The sequence below is a fragment of the Polyodon spathula genome, chromosome 19 (assembly GCF_017654505.1).
Source record: "Polyodon spathula isolate WHYD16114869_AA chromosome 19, ASM1765450v1, whole genome shotgun sequence".
Taxonomy (NCBI): domain Eukaryota; kingdom Metazoa; phylum Chordata; class Actinopteri; order Acipenseriformes; family Polyodontidae; genus Polyodon; species Polyodon spathula.
The window spans coordinates 31,137,977-31,152,612 of record NC_054552.1 but is presented as its reverse complement, the minus strand read 5'-3'; the positions used below and the strand labels follow the sequence as shown (position 1 = coordinate 31,152,612).

General features: G+C 42.3%; 1 protein-coding gene across 11 annotated transcripts in view; it reads left to right on the top strand.

The window, feature by feature from the left end:
- Positions 1 to 11,856: 11,856 nt before the first annotated feature.
- LOC121294499 (inositol hexakisphosphate and diphosphoinositol-pentakisphosphate kinase 2-like) overlaps positions 11,857 to 14,636 on the top strand; it is a 29,753-nt gene continuing 26,973 nt past the window's right edge. For 3 of the 11 annotated variants that reach the window (XM_041218263.1, XM_041218269.1, XM_041218265.1), the window contains exons 1-2: positions 11,874 to 11,943; positions 13,737 to 13,878. The gene's annotated coding sequence lies outside the window, so the exon portion shown is untranslated. Of the gene's footprint in view, positions 11,944 to 13,736; positions 13,879 to 14,636 lie in introns of all 11 variants that reach the window. The other 8 variants (XM_041218271.1, XM_041218266.1, XM_041218267.1 and 5 more) reach the window with 5 other exon arrangements.

The window sequence follows — 14,636 nt, the reverse complement described above, 5'->3', positions numbered from 1 at the left end:
GTATATTAGTACGTTATCTCCCAAAGTTGTGTCACAGTGAGAGTAGCTCTTGTGTTGTTACTGTACAGATACATGCATATGCCTCTGCTTAAAAAAAACATCACTGGCGGCTCGTCTAATATAAGGAGGTAAAAGAGCGTTCCCGTGTTTCTGTGAGCAGACAGCGAGCTCCCCCTGACGGCTGTGCTGTGACTGTCAGATCCTTTCCCCCCCGCAAGCCCGCTGCTTCACACGGAACTGTTTGCTTTAGCGTCTGGGAAGGAAGAGCTGGGAAACTGGCTGCCCTGTAAAGCTCCACTTTGGAAAGTATGTAGCGGAAGCCTGGCGAAGGAAGTTCACATTCGTATACTACTACTGCTACACTGTCAGCTGCTTTATTTTCTTTTTACACAACCAGAGAGACCGAGCAGTCAGGACTGGAGACTGAAGGTACCACAGGAAGAACAGCCCTGCAATGCCAATGTGCCTCAATAACCCCTGGGGTGAGAGGGGAGTTCAGGCTCCATTCATTCCCATCCCATTACTCTGGAAGACTGCCTGCAAAGGTGCCAGAGCATACACATGGAGTAACACCTCCAGAACTCCTGATTCATTATGGACTCACAGAATCTGTGCCAGAAGCAAAACAGTACTGCACCCCCTGCTACATAGAACATTTAAAAACAGGCTCTTTTCTGGGCTAACCTTTAACGAATGGAAATGAACAACAGGTCGGCAGAATCGCTTCAATGTCCTAACTCCTCAGCCAGTGAGAAACAAGTGTGAGTGACCCAGCTTATTATTACTGTTAAGGAATCTTATTGGAATGATCTCCATAATGTACGATGGAGTATATATAAAATATCGGACTTGTGATTTTGATGAATGCAGGTATAGCAGTGCCACACGTACCAGTGGAGGAACAGGCCCGTCTTATGTGTGATTCTTCGGACGGAGTCGTGCTGGAGGGCAGGTTTGGAGGTGTGGAAGGGGTAGGGGGGGTTCTGATTTGGATCCAAGACAAACAGCAGCATCTCAGAATGCCTGGATTCATAAGCCAGCAGCCTGCCTGTGTGCAGCGTTCAGTGTGCAGTGGGTGTCAGAGCTGTGTGCCGTGCAGCAGTGTTGGAGATGAGAATAACCCCTTCACTACTGCTGCCTAAGCACATGAATCAGGTCAATACCTGTGCCCCGACTCTACCTGATTCAGAGTGTCTCCATACAAAAAAGGGTTGAGCGCAAACCTGAACCTGTTGCTGACAGAATGAATGAGCGGAGAGTAAATCATATTGAACCGTGGCAGAAGCATTGCTGTGGGATGAGATGACTTCATTATTATGAGCTCCTTATCCTTTCTTATTCTAATTAGTCTTGCACCCTGATTTCAACATAATACCTGCACTTCTAACAGATAACTTAGAGAAACTGATGACTAGGAGCGCAGCGTGAGCAAGTTAATTACCTGCTGGAGCTGCGATTAATCCAACTGCCTGCTGCAGAAAGCATGCCAAGACTCCTCGAATTATAACTGCGTACCTGCAAAGAAGAAGCAAGCTGTGTTTCTTTATGCGAGTGTCTTTGTTTCATCATTGATACTCATGCAGTGTTACTGTAGCAAACATGACTGCACTTGCTCTATAACAGCTGTGACTTTGCTAAACATTAGCAAATAGATATGCAAATTAATACAAGCAATAATAATAATAATAAACATGTATGCGATTGCGCACATATGTGTGTGTGTGTGTGTAATTTAGGGCTGAGGGGGAAGATTTTTTATTTTAGTGTAGTGCATTCATATTAAAATTATCTATTCAAATGCACATCATAGGATGAAAAATAACTGCACAGTTTGTGCACGATATACAGAAGACAGACTCCAGCTGCAGAATTCAACAAAAATAATGAATCTTTGAGAATGCATCCTCTTTAATCTTGGGGTATTTGCATGGAATGAGCACATCTGAACTGTTCTATGGGTGCTGCTGATTACGCAGAAACTACGACTGCGTTCACACACACCTTCCTGACACCACTTATTCTAAGAGGACATTTTTCACATTTCTGAGGACTGTCAAAAACTTAAAACATTTAAAAAATGTTGCTCTATGGAATTTTCCAGTCATGCTCAGACATCCAAATTGGGAAAGTCATGATGAGGGACACTGGGTTCTGTGTGCAGGCCAGCCCCCCTCCCAACTCCCCCCCAGTATTAACGGATAGCCAGACACATTTGCAATCAGAGAAATGCAAATGAGCACACAGCAAGTGTGACTTTGAATAGGTGGGCTGATCGTATACAAAATGCTGAGTTAAATATATACGCTGGAAACTGGCAGAGGTAAAGCAAGGCCACTGAAGTAAAAAAAAAAAAAACATGGATTTTGCTTCCCTGTTTGCTTCACAAATCACACACATTACTGCCAAGATACACTAGGGGGCACTGTTCCTAATTAGTATAACAGTACAACGGTTAAGCATCCTGACAGCTTCAGTAACTGCTGTGCGCGTCTAACACTTCCATTGCTTATCTGCTGTCAGAGCCCGGATTCTGATCTAGGGTACAGCCACCAATCAGCAGCAGTGCTTTACAGGTGATCAGCAATACTGAATGGGATTTGAAAGCCAATCTATGGCACCAGAGTAACAGGGAGGAGGCTGGGTGCGAACTGACGACCACAGCAAATGAGCATCTTAACCACAATGCAAACGAGCATCTTAACCACAATGCAAACAAGCATCTTAACCACAATGCAAACGAGCATCTTAACCGCAATGCAAACGAGAATCTTAACCACAATGCAAGCGAGCATCTTAACCGCAATGCAAACAAGCATCTTAACCGCAATGCAAACTATTATCTTAACCACAATGCAAACGAGCATCTTAACCACAATGCAAATGAGCATCTTAACCACAATGCAAACGAGCATCTTAACCACAATGCAAATGAGCCGAGCTGAAGCCCCCTTTAGCGCAACGCTCCAGGCAGTGCAAGAGTCCTCCAAAGTGATTGTACATCATCACCAGCTCAGGCAGGCTGATTCCAGCTGTGTGGAGGGCTGCTGGCTTGCCTATGAGAGGCCCATTGACTGTGTGCTCTCTCACCACAGCACACTGGCGTATTCATACCGCCCCTCAGTTTGTCAGGGCGCCTGCTTACTCTAAGGGGAAAAGAGACTTGTAGTATTTCAATGAATAGGTGTATTATAGACACAAGGTTGCAAGCCATACATTAACAAGCTCTAACTGCGTGCTTGAAAGAAGCTTAAATATTGACTGAAAAAAATAATATGTTATTAATATTCCTGGCATCTCATTTTTGGCAGCAGCCTATATCATAAGTGTTAAATGGCAGAACTGTGATCACCTCCAAGCCCCCTGACCTGGGTTCACCTGCGCAGAGAGAATACAAGCATTTCCAATGCATTTCCAGTAAATGTAGTAATGTTGGTCCACTCTAACCCAATGCTGCATGGCCTAAGTGCAGAACAGTGACAATGGTCAAAGGTGTCATCATCGTTAATAAACCAGTCCTAAACTCAACCAGTGAGGGCCAACATTTTCATTGACTGAACAACAAGCATAACTAATAATGTTTAAGCAGCAGCCAATTTTAAGCTCCAGCATAGTAAATATAAAGCAGCATGTAATCAAGTAAACTATGGTAAATGCATAGTATAGCCATGGGAAAACTGCACAGTTACTGTGCAAATTGGCTTTTATAAGGGATGGCATTATCCCTCCTGATCTTTTGTAAATGTCTGGATACAAGTTACCTTCAGTCTTTAAAACTTATCTTCTGATCAATAAAAAAAACTATTTTGGAAAGGGTACATTTAAATATATATGCTAGAGCAATGTATCATTAATAGCTCAATCATAATATTCTGAGGTACACTTTTTAAGAAATGTCAAGGATAATCCTTAATTATTTTTTTTTAGGGCACTGATGGCTTTGAGCTGTGCTTTAAAGAAAAGCTCTATTGTAAAAAGATGTCAACCTGGATTTTGTTTTGTGCACAGTGCATTGCAGCAGCAGCATTAGAGGAGCGCTGTGCTGGACTGCAGAGTGGAGTGGAGGCAGCCAGTCTCTCCTCAATAGGATCCATTTAGTAGTGTTGGGTTAGCGGAGCCTAACTCAGTTAAATACCTGGGGCTATGCAGTACACTATATACCTGTTTCTATCCTACCCTGTCCTCATGCTCTCTCTCCCCCTCTCTCCCTCTCGACTATCCAAAGGTCTATCCTGAGAACCCAGTGCTGTCAGCTCAACTGCCACCAGCCTAATTCTCATTCACACAGCGCCCGCCCGAGCACACTCAGCCATGCCAACTAAACCACTTGGCTGAGGTCACCGTTCAGACATGCCAAGTGTGAGACCTTTAATGGCTACCCCTATAAAAGCACTGCACACTTTAAACTGCATCTTACCACATTATCGCTGCTCTCAATATCACAGTAGTTCGGTTTCAGTTTATCTATCTATCTATCTATCTATCTATCTATCTATCTATCTATCTATCTATCTATCTATCTATCTATTTAAATCAGGTCTAAACCCAGAACTAAGCTGATATGGTAGCACACTGTGTCAGAGGCCCCTCAGAGTTGCAGTAAAGAATACTGCTCAATAAAGAATCTTTCCTCACTATGAATCTTGGAATTAAAGACTCTTTTTAAAAAAAATAAATGAAATCCAAGGAGATGGGTTTTAGAAAGAGCCAGCTTTCCAGTAAAGCAGTGCTCTGAGAAAGTGCTGGAGTTTTTGTATATTAATGTGGGTTGTATTTTTATCTTAGTTAAAGAACATACACACAGAATGCACACATAAACCCGCATGTCGGGCACATGAAAGCTAGACTGGAACATATGAATAAAGGGGAACGGCAGCAGAAGGGAAGCTTGCCCATTGATAGGCAAGTACCTCAATTGTAGCGTTTTCATGTTTAGACATATCCACATTTCATGTGTTTCTTCATAAAGAGAGTGTATGTCTTTTTAATAAGAGTTTGGGCTTTATTCCTCAGGCCCCCAACTAGGAGTTATTACTTCCCCTCACTGCCCCCTCCTCACCTAAAACCCTGCCCTCGAACAAAGACCTCATTTTTCAGGAGTTTGGAGCAGGAGAAGATGGCCCCCAGAGCAGCTGAACCACTGGCTCCAAGTCACCGCAGTTCCCTCTGCTCTTAAAAGAGAGAGGAAAGAAAGGGAGCTTGAGGAGTTTTGGGATCTAACTGCTGCCTGGTTCAGCTTGGAGACATGACATAATCAGGCCCTGTGCTGTGAGGTGCTGGGAGGTGGGGGGGGGGGGGGGGGGGGGGGGGGGGGGGGGGGGGGTGTGTCCACAGGAACACTATTTCCTTATGCCAGGCACAAACCAGCCTCTCTTCTCTCAGCACAGAGCTGGAACAGGGGGCTGCAGTCTCACTACACTGGTCCAATTGAGAATGTGTTCCACGAAGCACACGGCCTGGCTCTCACAGGTTTTTTTGTGTTGTGTGTCATTTACCGGCTGGATGACGCATGCCTATGAGTGTGTGTGTGTGTGTTGCTGTGTGCGGGTATGTGTGCTTTTTCTTGGAGGTATAGGGTGTAGGTGTTAGCTTAATTTGTCCCTAGAAGTCCATGCATACAAAAAGCTTAAAGCCAGCTTGTTTTGTTTAGGTGTTCATTTAGAAGTGCTGAACGAAATAACCAGCACCATAGCCCTGAACACAGAAGCCTCTACCTGTTTCTAATTTGTGTGTGTGTGTGTGTGTGTGTGTGTGTGTGTGTGTGTGTGTGTGTGTGTGTGTGTCTGTGTGTGTGTGTGTGTATACTTGGACAGGTTAAAGTATGATTTTCCCAAAATACCAACAGCCCCTAAACTGTCTAGGTGAAATCTAGTGGGTTAATATGAAAGCGCATGGATTACACTGAGGCAAAAAATACTCCATGGAACTAAATGTGGTTATTGAAGGCTAACACTGTATAAAATGCCATCTTTATCACATTTATCTGTTTTGTTACTGTGTACTTTTTAAAAGCTGCTCCAAGGAGGATGGAGTTACCAGTATTGATTACAAAATGCATTATTCAAGGTCAATCATTCAGGCAAAGCATTGAACAAGTTAAACACAGTATAGTGCATGAATCTGCTGACTCTTAGACCTGTATAATATAGTTTATAGTGTGGTTCTTTCATAACCGAAATTATGAGACAAGCCAACTGAATATGGCAGCCAACTTATGATTTATGAAGTCAATTTTTTAGCTTCAATGGAAACTAGGGGATGTAAACGTCAGGTGAAGGTGCCTCACATGTGTTACAGCGAAATCAGTTTGCCTTATTCATTTCAATGCAACACAGATCACTCAGGTTTTAAATGGTACATAGGTTCCTGCAACTGCTTACGTAAGGTGTGTGAATCGTTTTAATTTTTTTTTTTTTTTTACATTTTGACCACTTTTTAAAACTTTTAAATTGCATTCCCTGCCTCAAGATGGCTTCACATGTACCCGCATGAACCTCTCAGAACTACATTTCCCATCATCCTCCTGCTCACATATGTAACTGAGATGGATGTACCAGTGAGCGGGAGGAAATGTACTTCTGAGAGGTCCAGGCAGGTACATGTGAAGCCATCTGGAGGCAATTTAAAAGTTTAAAAAATTGGTCAAAATGTAAAAATAAATAATAATAATAATAATAATAATAATAATAATAATAATAATAATAATAATACACACATCTTATGTAAACAGTTGCAGCAACACATGGGAACATGTAACACAATACAATAAAAAGGTCCTTATGTACCCTTTAAATGTAATGGTGGTTGAAAAATAAATGATTACATTGTCTGTCCAGCAGGGATTCAAATCAATTTGAAAAGGGTCGTTTTAGATTCAACCCCACTTGACAGGGTCCTTTTAATACCTTGTGTTTGCCTGTCTAATTTAATATCAGCCTTTAAATTAGGGTTACATGCTTCTGTAGAAGCCTTATGTGTGGGTGTTTTATTACTGTGGTTTCAATTCTGAACAGCAGAAAGTTTCATTAAAAAAAAAAAAAAAAAATCATTTCAAACCCTTTTTTATATTTGGGGGTTTGATAAACAACTTGGCTCATTCATGCAAAAAAAAAGGAAGAAGAAAATGAATATAGCAGTTCTGTCCTGCATGGATAATGTCTTTTAGGAAGGTATAATACTGACATCTGTTTATGTGCCTGGTCCCCTCTCCAGTGCCCAGCCCGTACCTCAATAAAACACTGATCGACTCTATGAACAGTAACATTGATTGAGGTAAACAGATCTAAACTGCCAGCTCTTCCCACACCCACAGGAGGCCTCTAAATGAGCTCCATTCACCTGGTCCCGCTCTATAGGGCTGGCCACAGGAAATGGATGGCAGCTGGAACCTGTTTAAGTGACACAATGTTCCCAGACAGACAGTAGGACACTTCATGATCCCAGGCCCCCAGGACTTGCGTCATGAAACAAGACCACTTTTCTATCTGCTCCCCAGTGTCTTCAGTGGAAAATTATAAGTCCTAACTCCAGTGCATGTAAACTGAATTGAACCTGAGAACACATATATCATTATCCCAGAGAGAGGGAGAGAGAGAGAGCAGTTTGGCTCTGTGCTCAATGTTTTCTGATGCTCCCCAAGGCATTCTGAAGGAGAGCACCAGTGGGATGATGGAACAGCTTTAGAATTGTCCTTCTGGAATGTACAGCTATCCTGTCTGCTGTACGCAGAGAATGCTCTCTAGCCATAGCACATCTGAACATATCCTACACAAACTTATCTAGAAAAAAAAAGTTTTCTATAAAAAACTTGTGTAAAAAATGTATTTTTCTACAGAAATCTATAGGTACTTTACCTTAGTTTAGTTTTCTATAGCTTTTTTTTGAGGATTTTGTTTTCTGCCAAGAATTTTCTAAAACATATTAAAAATGTCTTCTATAGATTTATATAGATTTTTTTTTTTTTAATAAGGGTGTCAGTGACAGCTGTGGAAACAATACTGTGTCACCAAAAAAGAACAAAAAATTCATATTTTACACAAAAGCAAAAGCAACAAAGAGTATCCACACAAAGGATTGCTTCACTTCAATATTTGTAACTTTTATTTGTGCAACATCAGGATTAAAAAGCGAACAAGTCAAGCCATCCACTGAAGAGAACACTTGGCAGGCTCTCATTCCCCTATCATTAATCACTGAATTACTACATCAGTCCATGGATACCAACTATATCCATAGCAAATGAATCACAATGATCCAATATTAATGATTTTCTTACCTAAATTCAATTAGATTTAATTGAATTTTGATCAATAATTTTCAAATATTTACAAACGTCAATCCCTCATTTATTTAATGTTAAACAATTTATTATAATATTTTATAATAAGAAAACATCCCTTGGGTATTTTATAAAAACATTATAAGAACGGGCGGAGATCCCATTCAGCATTGTTAAGCAATACAAAATTAAAATCTATAACAACATTCAGCCACCAAGTGGCGCACTGGACAGCACCTGTACAGTGTATGGTTGGAGTACACATTAGGCCAGGGGTCTCCAGTCCTGGTCCTGGAGGGCCACTGGATCGCCTCCTGGTTTTAGTTCCAACTGTACACTAAATTATTTAATTGGACTAATTAAGCTTCTAATAAGCACTTAATTGCTGCAATTAAGTAATTTAGGGTACAGTAGGAACAAACACCAGGAGGGACACTGGCCCTCCAGGACCAGGATTGGAGACCCATGCATTAGCCAATTTTAATGTAGTAAGACATGAGATAATTTAATTCATATAGAATAAACCCGACTCAAGCCTTTTCAGTAAATCCTAAATCAATAATTAATAGCCACTTATTTTAAGGTGAGTCTAATCATATAGAGCAGGGGTACCCAAAGTGGCCTCTTCCACTCCTGGTCTTTGTTCCAACCCTGTTCTAAATGGTTTTATTGACCCAATTAATCCTCCATTAAATTCATTATATAATGTTTCCTGTTAAACCCGGAGTGGTCCTCCAGGACTGTGATTGGACACCCCTGAAGATATACAGTATATATTATATTGTTATATATTCAGTCTGCATTGTGGTCACCTGGCTCCAGTGGAAAAATGACAGTTGCTTGACTCAGTGAAACGTGTGCACAGGCACAGGCACTGGTTTAAGGAAGAGCGCACAGACTGGATCCTCTTTCAGTGGGCTGCAGTCAGTACTGAGCATGCCCTGTGCGCAGTATGTGTGGAGTTGGGGAGGTCTCGGGAGGCTTGTTCTCTCATAATGGGACCCCTTGTCCTGGCCTAACCCGCTCAGCGCCACGACCACCACAGAGCTGGTGCTGCACAAATGGGAAACACATGTAGGGCCGTTGCTTTGCTAAGACAAGGAACAGTGCAGTGCTTGTGTCTCGGACATAGAGGCTGCCTCAAACCCAGGACTGTGCTGAGGAAATTAACCTTAACATCTCCTACAGTGTGACTACAGTGTTGTGTGAGACAAAGACCACTCGTTAATCCAGAACCTTAAAACAGTAAAAAAAAAAACAACCCAAAAAAACAAGCAACTAACTATATGCCTTTTCAAAAAGAATACAAATGTGAACCATGCTGCAAGATTGTAACAGGGAACAGATTCGTACAACTATGAGTCTAACATCTGCTAGGGGTCTGTAACACAATACCATCCTCCCCTTTGAGGTGTAATTGGTTACCTTTGATTGTAATGGGATTTTTAAATGCCCAAACAAGGATATCTATGATCTATCCCAGTGGCGGCTGTCAATCCCAGCAAGTTTCCTTTCAACTTGTTTTTTGGTTGCTTTGTAGTCTGTTGTATTGTTCATGAAGCAGCCAATCAAGGTAGCTTCTATTTAAAGGTATAACGATAGCCAGACATTTCAGTTACTGTGTCGCTGTTGGTCTCTTTATTTTTCCAGCTTTTTGATTGGCTTTAAAGTGAATCCCATTTATCCTGCCCCAAGAACTTCCTGTGTCTGTTCACATGTTGTAAGACTCTGTGGGGTCCTGCAATGGAGGAAGTTAACTTATTGTGTTGTGGTCAGGAAAACTACATTTGAACCAACTCAAGGGGTGCTGCCCACTCTGATAGTCACGATTTGTCTCTGTACCCACAATGCACAATGCTAGCTCTGGGGTCATTTGCTCTAAAAGGCACAGGTATTAATATACCAGTAATGTATATCTCAGTTTTTGCAGTATAGCAGAGTAGCGTAAAAAACAATAAAAGCAAGATAAAGTAGAGACAAGCATGGTAAGAGACGAGCTCACTTATTATACAAAAATGATTAATAAAGAAAATGAACACATTTCTTTCTTAAAAACCTGAAGCTGAGTTTGCTGTCCTCTAGTGGTGTAAAGGAGTCAGAACCACAAGAACCAAAGACAAAATACCAAGACTGAAATACCCCACACAATCACGGTCAATGTTTATAAGATTTGGTTTTGATGTATTATATTCTTCCATAGATTCATTTTCTGTGCACTCTGCTTTAACAGAAGGCAGCCCTTGTCCAATCTGTTTACAAGCAGAACTGAAAAAAGGGATTCAATCCACTACATGTATGTGAGCATGTGTGTGTTTATACATGCATATAAATAAATGTTTGGGAGAGTAGTGTATGTACATTTGGAAGTGTGTGTGTGTGTGTGTGTGTGTGTATAAGTGCCTGAATGAAGAGCCTTGTCAGTGTGTTGGTGCAGTTTCACCCAGTTTATGAAAACGCTTTTCATAGGCTGTACAGAAGCACACTGTAACCCCTCCCCCGCCAGTTTGTGGACCTGATCCCACAGGGAGCACCAAGGGCAAAGCAGACAGTCCAGTACTGAAACCCACTATCTTCCACACTGCAGCCCAGCACTCTAACCACTGAGCTACTCAAACCCACTGCCTTCCACACTGCAGCCCAGCACTCTAACCACTGAGCTACTCAAACCCACTGCCTTCCACACTGCAGCCCAGCACTCTAACCACTGAGCTACTCAAACCCACTGCCTTCCACACTGCAGCCCAGCACTCTAACCACTGAGCTACTCAAACCCTCAATACTGCAGCCCAGCACTCTAACCACTGAGCTACTCAAACCCTCAATACTGCAGCCCAGCACTCTAACCACTGAGCTACTCAAACCCTCAATACTGCAGCCCAGCACTCTAACCACTGAGCTACTCAAACCCACTACCTTCCACACTGCAGCCCAGCACTCTAACCACTGAGCTACTCAAACCCTCAATACTGCAGCCCAGCACTCTAACCACTGAGCTACTCTAACCACTGAGCTACTCAAACCCTCAATACTGCAGCCCAGCACTCTAACCACTGAGCTACTCAAACCCTCAATACTGCAGCCCAGCACTCTAACCACTGAGCTACTCAAACCCTCAATACTGCAGCCCAGCACTCTAACTACAAAGCTTTTTTTTTGTATTTTTTTTTTTAATATTGGGGGATGCAATCTGGGGGATGCAATTTAACCAACTGTTGACCTTTTCAGATTCTGTATAGGCACTAATGCCAATGGAAAAATCTGAAAATAACTAGAGCTAAAGGCGACGCTGAATCACCGAGCGCCTGGGCAGAGACTGAACGTGTTGGTTATGTGTTGTTTATAACACAGCTATTCTGCATTACAGTAGTAGTACTATTTGGACTAATGACTGCACCACTCCCCTTCCGCCAGCAGATGTCTCTGTAGTAAAGTCTAGCGGCTCAATCTTTCCTTGTACAGGAAATTGCCCACGCGGCATCCACGGTTCTTTCTTGACCTAAAAGGGCGGGACTAACAGGCAAATCCTGCTCTCCTGTTGGTCAATAAACAAACTAGTCAAAAAAAAAAAAAAAAAACTTCCGCCACAGTGTTCGCTTGTCCGTCAGGCAGGGTGGTGTGCGCCAGCGAGCTGTCAGAGAGGAGGAAGCGAGCACAAAGTCATGCAATCTGTAAGTAAAAAGCGCAACAAAATACACAACGCATTGTCGCTTCTTAACGTTTGATTGGCAGCAGTATTTCGGGTGCAACGCTTTCTGGAAAACGCAATTCGCCTCCTAGCTTGTTTTAGTCTCACACTGTAATAGACGAGCTCCATCGATTAAGACAACAGGTTCCTCGGGTCTGTTATCCACACAACAGGTGAAGTAGCTGACATGCTGTAAGCTGTGGGACTGGAGTTTGATTATTATTATTATTATTATTATTATTACTACACGGATATATAACCTTCATCCACTCTTTGAAACGCTTTCTTTGCATTGCGAACAGCGAGCCTCATAAAATAATTCAGTGGTCGAATCGCCACCGAACTTATATAAATAACAGCCCGGCAGCCAATGGGTTAGCATCGACTGGCGTGTCAATTAAAGCGTATAGATGAGACTGGCATGTAGTGACTGCAGCCGATTTAAACTACACGCACCAACCCAAACTGCATCCAAACTAGTTGTGTGATTGTGCTGTCTTGACTTTTAATTATTTAATACTGTTGGGCTATAATCTTTCTAGCAGGTATCAGGTCCCCAGTGTAACCCAACACCACCTGGTATGGTTATGAGACCCAGTACTGGCTAACCATGTGCTTGTGAAGTGTTCCGACTGTAGGCAAATACATAGTATGCAAAAGTGATTTATTTGCACATGACAGCTGTGTGGGGATTCCTTTGCCCACCTAGTCGTTTGCTATCTGACCCTGTCACTGCCCTACTTGTGTTGTGCCAGGGTGGAATTCCTGGCATGAAGCAACAGCTCTGAGAACCCACAGCCTTGCTCCCACCTCTGCCTTGTATAGTTTTAAGGCAGCAGTTCTTTCTTGCCAGCGCAGAAGACTGCTGTAGTGAGAGGGGATTGATCAGAAGGGTCAGCCCCCACTGATATCTAGCAGGGATCAGTCAGCAAGGCAGGTCTCCTGGCTGCTGTGAGATAGAGCACTGAAACCCAGCAAGCATGTAAGGGGGGGGGGGGATGTCTGAACAGCGGTGGATTGAATTACTGACACCAAGAAACTAGTCAACCTGATGTTAGGTTAACATCATCATTATGTTTTGTATTATATGTAGCGATGTTAATTAGCACGTTAAAGCAAAAAACAAAGGGCTTTACAACACAGTGTTTCCAGTGTCCAAATCACACTTGGAACATTCACATTTTATGGTCCAGTGCAGGAGTGTTTCCAGTGTTGCTAATGATGTTCTGGTAATAAAAAAAAAAAAAAAAAAAAAAAAGGTTCCTAGAAAATGTTTGGACTCTGAGCTCAGATAAAACTCCCAGTATGTGATGAAACAGCAAAGTAGAAGTGAGCAGTGATCTTATCACAAATAGAGCAATTTGAATACTGTTCAAACCTGTAGTACAGCAAGTTAACCTGGATCCATCATTAACTTCTGATAGCAGCGCAGAACACTTCCAGTGCACAGAAAATGTTTTGGTCTAATTACCAGGGCTAAGTTGAAAGCATTGCTGACCATCATTTTTTTTTTTTTTTTGAGAGCTGGTTATAATTGCACCAAGCTTTGCAGGTTTCTTTTAGATTGTGTTGATTCAGCAAAGCGCTTGATTGTTTTCCATCTGTACAGCTGAACTGGCTGAATGTGGAGAAGATGACATGATTTGGAGCAAGTGTAATGAAGAGAATTAACTAGATCACACTAATGCCTGCAATTAGCCTGCTATGTTGCCCTGGAAAGTTTGCCCTACATAATGTACAGTATGTAGGGGTTACATCTTGTTTGAGCTGGAGTAGGTGTCTCCTGTACACAGCAGTGCTAGCTCCTCACCTGAGCTGATTGAAAACATGTCCCTGCCTGGACTGAAGAGTGAGAAGACAGACAGACAGACAGACAGACAGACAGAGAGGCATACTCCTGGGGATTCATACCACACAGGTAGGACTTGTGAATTGGAGCTGTGGTCTTCATTAAATACAATAAGGAGGGCAACATTTAAACAGTAATAATCAGAACAACCTTTTTTATACTCACATTTGAAATGTAACTCTTTTTTCACACTTTTCTATGATGAAAGTCACTGAATCTTGACAACATCAATCCTTCTGCAGCCAACCATTCAGTAGATCACAATAGGGGAGGTTTTTAGGCACTGGTTAAAGAGCTTACTTCTCAGTCTAACTGTGTGGGATTTGCAAAAACTAACCATGTCAACAGCATGCTTAAAGCAAACTAGACAGGCTCCTAGTTTAGTTAATCACATTGTGATAATGTGCAAGTGACCTTTACTCGGGCAGTCCACCGCACCCTGCTATTCTGAGTCCCTCTATTACGAGCAATTTGACCTTGGAGGTATGGAATTGTATCTGCTTTTATACTGAGCATTAATGATCAGATTGTTTGTGCCAGTGAAAAATGAGACAGCTGACAGTGCAGGGTATTCAAGATCCAAGACAATGAAACGTGAGACTTAACATTTTGTCTGTCTGTCTGTCTGTGCACAGCCAGGAATACCATGTTTGATGGGTTTAGTGTCTGCAGGGGTGGGAATGCCATTATTTGTTGGCCCATGTTGACGGAAATTCTGTCATCGTCCACCCATCCACTGAGCAGAAGCACTGATTGTAGTGTAAGTTCTGCAGTGATCACTGGAGATGACCAGTTAGTGTGTGTGTGTGTGTGTGTGTGTGAGTGAG